At 40.8% G+C, this 12,473-nt stretch overlaps 1 protein-coding gene across 4 annotated transcripts in view; it reads left to right on the top strand.

Annotated features, from left to right (window-relative positions):
- The first annotated feature begins 15 nt into the window (after positions 1 to 15).
- Positions 16 to 12,473, top strand: part of CAB39L (calcium binding protein 39 like) — a 63,760-nt gene continuing 51,302 nt past the window's right edge. The window contains exon 1 of one of the 4 annotated variants that reach the window (XM_072850246.1): positions 16 to 141. The gene's annotated coding sequence lies outside the window, so the exon portion shown is untranslated. Of the gene's footprint in view, positions 142 to 286; positions 305 to 10,313; positions 10,332 to 12,473 lie in introns of those variants that run through there. The other 3 variants (XM_072850251.1, XM_072850248.1, XM_072850249.1) reach the window with 3 other exon arrangements.

Here is a 12,473-nt window from a genome sequence, read left to right as displayed (position 1 = left end):
CTCCCCCTCCCGTGCGGCGCAGAGTGGCCTTGTTGATGGATGCCCAACCTTCCGGGTTATGGCTTTGCGCCAGCGTCTCCTCGCTACTGCGCATGCGCTAGGCGGGGCCGAGCCGCACGAGCGAATGGCGGTGCGCAGGAGGTGGGCCGCTCACGCACGGACGCACGCTTTTCTTCGTTGCTATTGGCTGCGGCGGGGGCGCCGGTGCGCGCGGCGCTGGCCAATGGGGCGGCGCTGGCGGGGGAGGGGGGCCGTGCGGCCGCGGAGAGGCAGCGGAGGCGGGGGGAGAGCCGAGAGACGGGAGGTGCGTCCGCCATCTTGGGGTGGGGCGAGAGGGGGCGGGGCGTCCCTGGGGTGGGGGTGGGGGTGGGGGCGGGGCGGTGCCGTAACCCCTTGGTGGCGGTGGCGAGGCGGGCTGGGCGCTGTGGGGGTGCCGCCATCTTGGCACAGTATTGCCCGGCTGGGGAGGGCGAGGGCTGGGTGAGGTGGCTGATGTGTTCGGGTGAGCGTTAGGCTGGGGGGGTGACCCCGGCCGCTGTTTTCGGCCCGCCTGGCCTGAGGTGCTGGGGGATGCGGTGCCTCTCTCAGCGTGTGGTGTGGGCCTGGTGTGGGGTGAGGCGGCCTGCTGTGCCCCCCGTGCCTGTGGGGCTTCCACAGCTGGCGTGGAGTCCGGGCAGTCGGTGGGCTTCTGTGGGAAGTTGTCTTGGCTAAAGGGGCTTGGCAGCTGGCTGAGCTCTGTGGGGCTGCAGGCACACGGGTGGGGAGCAGGGGAGAATAAAAGCAAGTTACTGAGGGGTGTTTGGGCCTTTGATTCCAGTCCACCAAATTAAAGTATTTGGTAGGTGAAGGAGTTGCTTAACTCCACTCCTGGCCCATGCCATTTGCCTTTGCTGGTTGTAGCTGTACCCTATGAAGTGCTAAATTACTACTGCTTTTTTGATTCCAAGTGTGAAAAAAAGTTTACATTGCCCTTAGAATTTTCAGCAGCGTTACTTCACAAGTGTTTGTGTTGTGGCTATGTAAAGGGGTTTTTCAGACAGGCAAAAATTAATCCACTCTGAAAAGGTGAGGAGGGTGGTTTTTCATCACTTTTTTGTCACTTCTTTTTTTACCACCACTTTAAACTGCGGAGAGAAACATAATATGCTCAATAACTGTCAAAGCATTTCCAGTCTTGTGAATATTATTAAAAGTATTTCTTTGGGGAGGGGGGATAGAAATTTAATTTGTCTGTGGGGGAATGCTATGTTTACATGACTTCGAGCTCTGGTCAGACCCAGGATCCTCCAGAAGATTTTGATGTGCAGCATCTGCTTTGTACTTTTATAAAACCTTTTAAATGTTTACATAGGCATGCCTACATCTGTGCCTGTGTTTGAAGTTCACTGATTAGCCCTTGAGTACCGCCTAACTCTACAGAGAGAAATGAGACAACTAACAATAACATTGCTGGGAACAGGGTGGCTCAGCATTACTCATGTGCTGACAAATCTCCCAATAAAAACAGTAGTTTGTGTTTTAAAAAGAGAGATTTCTCTCCTGTGATAGTTTATTTTAAAATTAAGTACAAGCTTTTCTTGCTCTTGGAATACACAGCTTTATAAAATGATGGTTGCAGATTAAGTAATTTCATTTTACTGGATTATTAATATGTAGGCACAAGCAAGTGAATACTGAGTGTTATGAAACACTTGTGGTGTTACAAATTGTATATGATGAATATACCAAATACAGAGAAGATGGAGCCCAGCATCATAATGATTGTATTAATTAGAAGTTATTTTAAAAGATGATTTCCTCACAAAGTTTTCCTTCTTTAAGTAAGTGTCTCCTAAATGGCCTCCTGTGTTTGCCTACATGCTTTGAAACTATGTGGTAGGCATTAATCAGCAACGTGGAGATGGTATAGTAATCTCATAAACAATGACTGTTGTTAAATAATGATATTTACGGTTGGATAACAGGATTGTATATGTCTGCTTGCCTGATATGGTTAGGAAATGATGGGGGTTTTTTGATTATAAAGTTGCCATATGCTTCATGGTCATGAGCAGCAAATGAGCTTGAGCCTTTTTCCAGCAATAATTCATTGAAATGTAAGCATTAGGAATCTGACCACGATGAAGGTTTTACTTGGAAGCAATCAGTGGCATTATCCTGCAACACTGCGGAAAGCAGCCGCTTTGCTCCAAGCAAGCTGCTGGAGCTTATTCCATCTGCCATAGCAGGGTCTTTCACCTGGCGCTTGGCAGTGAACACGCACTGTGGTGGTTGCTGACGGTGGGGCCTAGCTCCAGAAAAGAGAGCAGGGAAGTGCCGAGGCTGACCCTGGATGCTAATGCAAGGAATCTACTAAAATGAAATTGAGGACCAACTGAAATTAGACTTTTGCATTATTCATGCATATATAACTGTATTTTATGTTAGCGTGACTGGAATTGCAGTTTTCTATATTTTAGGAAGTGAATGCAGAGGACATGTAGTGAAGAGGTAACGCGGGTGTAATCTGTATTATTCCCTATAAAATGTTAGTAGCACTCAAAAGCTTTTATTAGCAACTGGGAGTGATGGAAAAAGCTGGAAGCACATGACTGCATGCCTCTCAGACAAAAGAGAAATTAGTAATATAATTTGCTTGTTAACTGAAGCAAAAGGAATGGGAAATAGATCTTTCTTAAAACAAAGATTAATGACTCTAAGGAGGCAGTTCTGAAACATACTAGAGTTTCCTTGGTTTTGCTTTTATCTAGAACTGTAAGATACGCTTTCTGCAGCATAGTAGGTAATTCTGCCAGTGAGCCAGTAAGCTCAGTTCTTCCCAGACTTGTTAGGTGGCAGAAGCTCACAAGTGATGCTGATCTGACATCCCAGTACCCTGCCCGCAGCACTCCTCCAGCAGCCGTATAAGCTTCTTGGGGCTCTCCCAGCGGCTTTCACAGTCTAGACCTGGACTGATTGACTGCATCTAGAGGTGAGGACAGCCTGTTCCACATTTGCTAGCACCTTGGTTAGGGTGACAATGAAAGGGCTGACTGTCCTGGTGAATGGTGCTGTTGATTGAGTTGCTGAATTATGCTTTTGTGTCGTATTTAGAGACTTCAGATGAACGATTGCATAGACAGGCAGACCGCAAATGGCTCCGTTGAGTGGGAGGAGATGAAGCTGGTCCTAAAGGAACTATCTCATCCAGTTCTCTTCTCCAGGGATGTTTTTATCATCTTGAATGCGATGGGGATTTGGGTGTTCCTTTGTATGGCCAGATAGGCTTGGGTGAGGTACAGAGACATTGGTCACACTCCAGAAAATAGCAAAGCAGTCAAAGCCATAGACTTTGGAAAGCCGTGGGCATCCAGAAAATGTTTTCTAATTCTCATTTATCTTTTTGTCCTTTTCTGATGGGATTGGCTCTTTGTTTTATTGACTCTTTTAAAGTATCTTCATATCGGTTGAGTATTTTTACCAGCTCCTTCTCTCTCACATCCTCCTTGTTATCCTTCTTGGTGATTTAACTTACTCCCTTACAGATAAGTGTCCACACCTCATTCTTTCAAAATGCAACTTTAACATAATGTTCTCTTTTATTACATTGATTAGTTTAAGTATGGTTTATATGTAGTCTGTTGTTTTTCACATATCTAATCTACCCTGAGTAAGATAACAGATCAGACAACAGGCAATTTTATAGAGATCATAGATCATTGCTTCTTTACAAAACGTCTTCAGTGGGGCATCCTTTGCTGTTTTGCTGTAACACATCATTATTTATGAAGACACAGACTAATATTCCCTGTAGGTGTGTTGCTTACTAATTGGACTTATCACAGACTATTTACAGGCCCTGAGTATGTTTTGTTACTATGTTTTGTAATTCTGTTGCTATTGTAGATATGTTAGTTTTTAATTAGGCTTTTTGGATATTAATTTTTCCAGCTATTAGATCAAAGAAAAGGGAGATTTGGAATCTCTGAGAAGCCTGTAAAATGATTTTGTTCTACCTGTGATGTAAGCATGTTTGCATTCCTGGCAACTAAAAGTCAAACAAATTGTCTATTTGAGAAGTGGAGCTTCTAAAATCATAGGCTGTTATGGTCCTAAGGGAATCTTAAAACACAGGCAGAGACTGGCTATGAAAAGGAAAGGAAAAATTTGTGTCACTGTTTAAACAATAGACTTCTTTCATGTGGAGGACCTAGATGTCTGTTAATTACCAACTGGCTTGAGGGTTTTGGAGTCTGGCCCAATATGGTGAAACTCTTAACCATCCACTAGCTGGCATATCCTTCAAGGTCTGCATTTGGAGACTGGTAATGTAATGGATTTCATCTTTATAGACTGTTTATGTGGTAGAAACATTTTGATTTTTAGATATATTTCTGTCTTGCAGTCTCAGTATTCATTGCCAGCATAGATTCCAGACAGTTACATGAACACAGAAAGAAAGGACTAGTTTAAAAGTTAGATAATGCTGGACTGGGTCGAGCAGTATGCATTGTCTTTGCTGTGCCACAGCCCCACCACAATACACTGATCAAGGCCTAAAAGTGTGTCCTCTAATTTTGGGTGACTCGGATGAATTAACAAGATCTGAAAGCCTGTGATTACAGTTGTACTTGAAAGGGCCTAAGATCTCTGGAAACCGGGCAGTAGATGTACATGATGAAAGGAACCCAAAGTAAATGGATGCCTAAAAGCCTTTTTATCTTCATTTCTCTATGTGAACATAACTATATGTCTGAAATAAATTTTAACTGGTATTTTCTGAAGTAAAGCTAGTGGTTGTAAAGTATTCTGACCCTTTTGATGGGCTCTGTTTGTGCATTTGCATGCAGATTAAAGTATGTGCACAAAGTATTTTCATTAAATGAAGATGTAGCAGACAAAAATTTCTAAACAATCTTCAAGATTTATTGAACTTGCGATGTTCCCACTCCTCTTAAGAGATGTTCTGTGGAGTGTTCCACAACTGCTTTTCGATTTGCCTTTTATTTTTTGAATCAAAGCGCAGAGGAAGCTGTCCTTGTGATGCCAGCTGATGTAAGGCTGATTGGTTAGTGCTGGTCTTGGTAGCAGCTGTACAAAGGCAAAGGAGTTAGTGCCTGGCATATAATTGGACCTGACCTAATGAAAGCCATCAAAGGGATGCATATGGCACGAAGTTGAAGTCATTATTGTGTGTAGATGGAATAACAGCTTTCAAATAAAACTGAAACCTGTAAGATTTCAAATATACTAAAAGGAATTTGAATACAACCATAGAAAACAGGGTGAATACATGTTGCGGTGTAGAGGCTCAACAATAGGGCTCTTAAAAATAATATTCTGGACTAAATAGTCCTTAGTCACAGCCTTCTGTGGGAAAAATAATTTAGCTGAAGAAAACCCTGTTTTTTTTAGCTGTTCGTTTTTCCTGATCCAGTTCACTGTGCTGCATCAGCAGTTGGTTTCGCCTAACTTTGTAGAGGTGTGGAAACCTGGAATGCCCCATCCCTGGAAACATTCAAGGCCAGGTTCGACAGGACTCTGAGCAACCTGATCTAGTTGAAGATGTCCCTGCCCATGGCAGGGGGGTTGGACTAGATGATCTGTAAAGGTCCCTTCCAACCCAAACTATTCTATGATTCTATGAAACTGGCAGTAAGGTGTGGAGAATAGGAGGAGCAAGGATGGGAAGCAGTATTGTCCTAGTAATATTTATTGCATTTGGTTCTGTTAATAGGCATTATGAAGGGTCAGGGAAGCCACGGTCCCCTGAACTTTTTAAATTGGCACTGGCAAAGAAAGACAGTTCTCTTCTCCCTGTGCTTCTCAGCCCTCCCCTGTTCATTTGTGTCATTGCTCAGGGAACTGGTTGGGGTTTAAAAAAAAGTTACTTATTTGGCTCAGCTAATTTTATCTGAATAACTTTCCCCATCTAATTTGCTGTGCAGCCACTTGGTATTTCTGCTTCTCTAAGGGAATTGGAAGTAGCCCAGGGGCAAAATGAGCATCTAGAGATAGATGGATGGCTTTCTAATTTTATTGTCGGTGTCATTTATCCCAGTTTAAAGTGTTTGTGCAACTACTTCTTTACTGTGAGCAAAGTGCTGGAATGGGCACAACACTTACTGTGTCCAGGTTATTGTGGATGGTCTTCATCACACAGCAGAGCTGTCCTAAGCCTGGACCTCTCTGTGTTTTCAGTTGTGCTAGATCAAAAACCCCTCCTGCTTTTTACAGACAGTGGAGGAGAAAGGGCTTCTTTTGGGGACAACTGAATTTAACTTCATTATTATTTTTTTCTGTAAAATTCCTGAATGACTGGAACCAAAGAAGCTATGTTGCAAACGTGTAAGACGTCCTTTCAGCAGCACTGAATAAGCAAAGTGAACTGTGGGCCCAAACCTTTGCAACCCTTTTTCATAAGAAATGTTACTTAAGTGACTCTGTATGAATTAGGTGGTCCTTTCACAGAAGTGGATACATATGCTGTTTGTTACAAAGTAATACCAAAACCAATTTAGATTACATGCAGACTGAAATCTTAAAAAAACCCCAAAAAAACAAAAAAAACCCAACACCAACCAACCAACCAAACAAAAAAACCAAAAAAAAACCCCAAAAACTTTAGTAAGATTGAGTCCTGCTAGACAAATAGATTTCATGTATATCTGCCAAAAAAAGAAATGTCCACCAAATACTGCTGGTTAGCTTAGTTTAGTGTACAGATATGGTTTCTGTCAAATTTGTGATCACAGAATCGTATAGGTTGGAAAAGACCTTTAAGATCATCGAGTCCAACTGTAAACCTAACATTAACAAGACCACCACTATACCATGTCCCTAAGCACCTGATCCAAACGTCTTTTAAATACTTCCAGATGAACCAGTTAAGTGGGTTGTGGTTTGGTAGTATAACTTTTAAGTAAAGGATTAGTTTTAAGATGAATTGATTTTGTTAATGAATTCATAGCAAGGCGCTACAACCCTTGCAATAGCAGATCAAGATGTGTGGTTGCAGCCTGGGTATAGGAATGAGGAAGAAGGAAACAGGATCTTTTTTTTTTTAACTGTTTTTGCCAGCACATACTTTAGAAATATTTTAAAATTGCATCCCCCTTCCTCCAAAAAAGTCTTCGCGGGTGGATGGATTTTTTTTTTCTTTTATTTTGTTCTTTTAGTATTGTAGCCTGGATTGTCTATTTTAGAAATGATTGATAAAGGTAGTTCCAAAAATTTCACCCAAGTTACACTTAGTAAGTCCCTCCACAGTTCCTCTCACTTCTCCAAAAGCTGCATTTTTAAGGGAAGTAAGAGGAGTTTGTTTTTTTCCAGTTGTGCCTGGGTGACTGATCTGTCTCCCTCTGCAGTCATGCCATTCCTAGAACTGGTGCAAGGGAGGTGATGGCAGGCAGGGCACGACTTCCTTTTTTGGCAGCAAAGTAATCTTAGAGCAACTTAATCAGTTGTGAAACAATATCTTTAAATTATTTTACAGCATGAGTTTAAAAAACCTTCCGATAGCTCAGTAATGTTTGTGCCTTGTGTTTCCTGTTGCAAGAGACAATGATTAAGATGGAAGAAAGTGCTGCTGCATAACTGGACTTTGAAATGTAGGGACAGTTGAGTGACAACTACTGGATTGGGTGATCTTTGTTAAAGACCCCATGTCAGTCTAGCACAAAGGCACTTGTACCAATTTATATGTACAAATTTATTGCAGCAAAGAATGCAGTTCACTTGCTCTCAAGTGTTGGAAGGAAATTGTGTGGGGCTTTTTAAGTAAGGGCACTGGAGATTACTGAGTACGGAGAGAATAAAATAATGTGGAAAGAGAGTTCACTTCCAGCATCTGTAGTGATCCTAGCAACATGTAACATTCAGCTCTTTGTTACGCCTTTTTTTTTTTTTTTATATGTCAGTAGGGAGGCATGGCTGTATCAACTTTCCCTCCTCAGGTGTACCTTTTAATTGTGTATTCTCACTTTCTGCCATTCATTGGCAGTCAAGCAGCTGTCTTTCACTTCTGCAAATAAGTAAAAGACTACCAATTCATGGTGGATGTTGACTGCCTGTTGGTTTTGGATACAGGAGAAGCTGTCTGCAATATATGATTTATTTGCTGTTACAAATAAGGCACCAAATTGAAATTTATAGGGTGAGGGCAGGATTGCAGGGTGGTTGTAGTCATCTGTTAAGGTAAATATCATGTTTATCACATAATCAGTCTCTGGGAAAAGTGCAGGTTTGGGTTTTTTGTTAATTTTTGTTTGAGGGTTTTGTTGTTGGGGTTTTTTTGACAAATTGGTTAATGTATCTTAGCAAATGAGCTAAGTAACGCTGAACCTTCTGAATGCAAGCTTATTACATAGAAATTGTGTTGACCTTTGGTTCTACTTCTCCTTATCTGCAGGCCATTAATAGGTCTTGTCTTTTACATCACAATCCGTGCTTAGGTCTGTAACTGCCTGCAACATCTATACTCTATTGCAAGCATTGCACACAGCCTTGGGCAAAATAAGAAAGTAAAAGACAAAGTGGTTTTGGTCAAAGGCAGTTGGAATGAAGGCAGGTTTGAATGAACTCTGAGGTCAGATTGGCTTGGTAGTCTTTAGGATATGCACTGTTTGGAAAAGGTTTTTCCCTTAAAAAAAACCAACATTAGTGTAAGCTACATGCCCCTACAATTCATCTGTGTTCCACCCTCTTTTGTCAGGGAAAGGAAGATGTTGCCAGAGGATTTCCCGAGATATCCTCATGCTATTCTTGTTTCTTGGGCAGCAGTGAAATGCTAAAAAAAAAACATGCACAAAGATGTTGCCCATTGTTTTTCCTCTCTCTCGCTGAACTCTCTCTACCCTGTAAACTGAGTATCTCCTCATTGCAGTTGACAAGGTCATGGGAGAAGATGGCTGCAAAAGTATGTGACATTCCTGTCTTTGAGGATGGAAAACATGGGGGACTAAGCAAATCTTCAGTTCTGCATGATGTGACGTGCTGTTACATCACTAAAATATTTCTAACATCATTTACAAGAGTATCTCTCAAAGTTGGGGGGGGGGGGGGGGAAGTGTGAGAACATGTGGCTATCTAGAATGTGCAGAGCCAAATGGTAAAAAATAGTTTAAGCAAAGAAAGAGTACCATCTTGATTTAGAAGTGGTTCAAGGGCAGAAGCCAATATATAGGAATAAGTATAAGTAATTTTTTATAAAGATGATTCAAGAAAACTCCTCAGATTTTCTTTAGGATCTGGGTCTAATGAGAAGTTCTAAATATACCAGGAACAAAAAGAACAGTGGCACATGTCTGATGGCTGCACTAAAGTTGTCAACAATGATGCTCAAAAGACAGAACTGTTATGTACATCTGTAGTGAGAACGAAGCCGAATATTACAAATAATCACATAACGGTGAACAAATCCATCGTATTAGAGCAATAAATAAAGACTGAAAGAACACTTTTGAAAACTTGTGTTACAAATTCATGGAGACTGAGGAATTTTTTTTTAAATGGCTAATGTAAAACTGTCCAAAATCTTAAGGACTGACATGTAGCAAGTGCTATTCGATATGATTAATAGAAAACAGGTATTATAAAATGTCTAGTATATCAGTTAGGTTAAGGGTTTGGTCTCCTCCATTTAAGAAACTGACTCCTGAAAATGTTACACTCAATGAAGAATCATTGAATTAAGACAAAATTTTTTGATGTTCAGTTGTTGGATGTTTGTTTGCAAAAAAACCCAACCCCAAATGAACGCACAGTTGGAAGAAAATGCAAAATCCTTCCTGACAGTTTTATCTAGGCCGTGCAGAGTAGAAAAATGACAAATGATGGCATGGCCTCATGTATTTCATTGAATTAAAGAGCACATTAGCTGACTCATTTGAAAGATGGACTCAAACCTTTGGGAAGTTAATCACCATTGAAGGAAGGCTGGATGCACCTTAAGGATGAGGAACACTATCCTAAAAAACAGCACTGCAAGGTATCAAGGCTCAGGGGCAACAGTCAGTGGACAAGACACTCCCTGTAGATAAGCGGCAGCCAAGAGCTGATAGTAGTTGAATACACTGAACGCAGAATGGGAGATTTCCTTTCCAATATTATTGACCTCACTTCTGGAATATAACCAGGTTTGATGGATTCACTTCAAGACATATTTTCAAATCAAAGTCAGTACTGGTTGTAGGTGTTGGAAGAACATATCTATACACTTAACGTAGACAGTGACGAAGAAGTAAATTCTGAGTTTGTTGAAGTGACTTGATCATGTACCTGTGCATGAACACAATGGAGAGCCTTCAAAGAGCATACATTTGCAAATACAGGAGTCACAGCAGCAAGAAGCAGTAAGTAAAAAAGAATATGAACTCGCATAAAATGAAAAAATATTTTAAGTGATAACTAGTTAACTATTGCACTAGCTTATTGATGGACTCATAGTTCTCCAGCACTTGAAATTAATGTCAAGATGAAAGATCTTTTAAAAAACTACTCTTGTTCAAGAAGCTGTTGAGCTACGTCAGACAATAATTCATGCTTTGTGGGAACCAGAGTAGATCTTTGCAATTTTTAAATTCCTTTGTTGGTAGTAACAACATTCATTTCTTGTTTGGAGAAGAGGAAAAAATCTTTTTCAAACTTTTTTTCCAAATAAGGTCTTATTTCGTAAGTCTATAGGAAGCGTTGGACCTCCCTGCAGTTTAAGTTCTGTGTAAATTTTCAGAGATCCACATTATGTGTTACTTTTAAACTTCCTAACCATGTCATCTATAATGTTTTTAAATAGAAAAATGTAAAAATAGATAGCGTTGTTGTTTGGTTAAATGACAAGGTATTAAATAGCTTAGGTTTATGTCTTCAGTTACTTGGCTAATACGCAGCTGTTTGGATACAGGTCTTTGTGTGCTGAAATCTTTCAATGGAAGCTTTTATGCTTGTGAAAGTAATTTTATCCTGTGATGACAGCTAATACTGTCTTGCTGTGGTCATGGAAATTTAAACTGGTATGATTCTTACTAGGTGACCTTCTCACAGGATTCTGCCTGCTCTCAGAAAACAAGCCGTTTCTTTTCCCTGGTACTTGGGTGGAAACTCCAAAATCGGCAATAATGCCAGACATAATTTTATGGCCTTATGAGCACTGCTGTTTTGAAATAAATGTTTTTGGGACTTTTCTCTCTCAATTCCACTATCAGACCTACAGCTCTGGCTCCTTGGGTTTGGGAATCTCTGCTGGATTTGGTAGATATGAAATCTTGTCTCCTTGTGATGCTAGCTTGGACATGACATTGAGGAATATCATATGAGAGAGAGAACTGAGGTCTTGAATTCATATTTGATATTAGAAAATGTGTTCTGCCAGTGTTCAGACCCAGATAGTTTCTGACTATGATACAAGCATTATTTTTTTGCAAAGATACTGGATAACTTCTCATGTATGGGCTGATACAGCTTGAGACTCCTTTTTCATTTGGGGGGGGTACGCCTTACTCTCAGTGCTAATCATGACCTTTTTTTTTTTATTGGACAGTAGCAGTTTTTTACCTTCCAGAAGTGTAGATTTTGATGGCAGATAAAGTTGTTTTGTGAACGCACAATGCAAAACGACACACAGAGGAGAAAAATTATCAGTTGCTTCCATAGGAAGAGAGCAGATATGTAAACTACCATGAGGAAGAGAAAACTGTCACTTCTTAAACTGTTTCCAGAGGGTGCGACAATCCTTGTAAGTATAGATCTGTGCCTGGCCTTTGTTGCCCTGAAGAAGGAAGTAACTGGAATGCAGTAAATCGTTGATGGTGCTGATTTCTTGTTTGATCCCTCATCTAGAGAAAATAGCAGTCTCTGAGCTCTTGGCTGCTCAGTCTTGAGAGTCTGGAGCAATCTGTTGTATCTAAGTATTGCAGATATGATTTCAAAGTCCCCCAAGAAGAGGAACAGTTGCTCTTTTAGGACCTTTAAAGTGAGCGGGTGTGGAGCCATTTGTAGCTATTTAGCATGGTGATTTTGGATGACATTTCAGGAAACCTCAAAGGTGCTAATTGCTAGAAGCAGAAGAAGAGTAGAGTGGTCATTATTCTGTTACATATTTCTTTTTCTACTTTGCACTTGGTCTCAGCTGCTCTTGGAGATGGAATTCGATCGAACTTTGTCTGATCCGGAATGACAGTTCCTGTCTACTGACATTCTTTAACAGTACATTTTAAGAGTGCACATCTTTGGGTGTTTGCTTGGTGCCACCTCAGTTTCCTCATACTAAAATGGGTGTTATGGTGAGTGCCTCACAGGAGCGTTTAAATTACATCTCAAATTAAGCTTAATTTTGTTTGCAAGTCGTCTTGAGAGCACCTGATGAGAAATGCTTTAGACTTCTATAGTAGTGGTCAATAGAGGAAAAGTCTTAATCCCAAACTGCCTTCCACCTTGTCAGAAACAGAGCCACACATTATGTATAAAGAAATTATTGTCATCAAAATGCAGTTGATCTG

Source organism: Ciconia boyciana, chromosome 1 (genome assembly GCF_034638445.1).
Source record: "Ciconia boyciana chromosome 1, ASM3463844v1, whole genome shotgun sequence".
Classification (NCBI taxonomy): Eukaryota; Metazoa; Chordata; class Aves; order Ciconiiformes; family Ciconiidae; genus Ciconia; species Ciconia boyciana.
The sequence above is the reverse complement of the archived record's forward strand: the minus strand, read 5'-3'. Positions and strand labels throughout refer to the sequence as shown.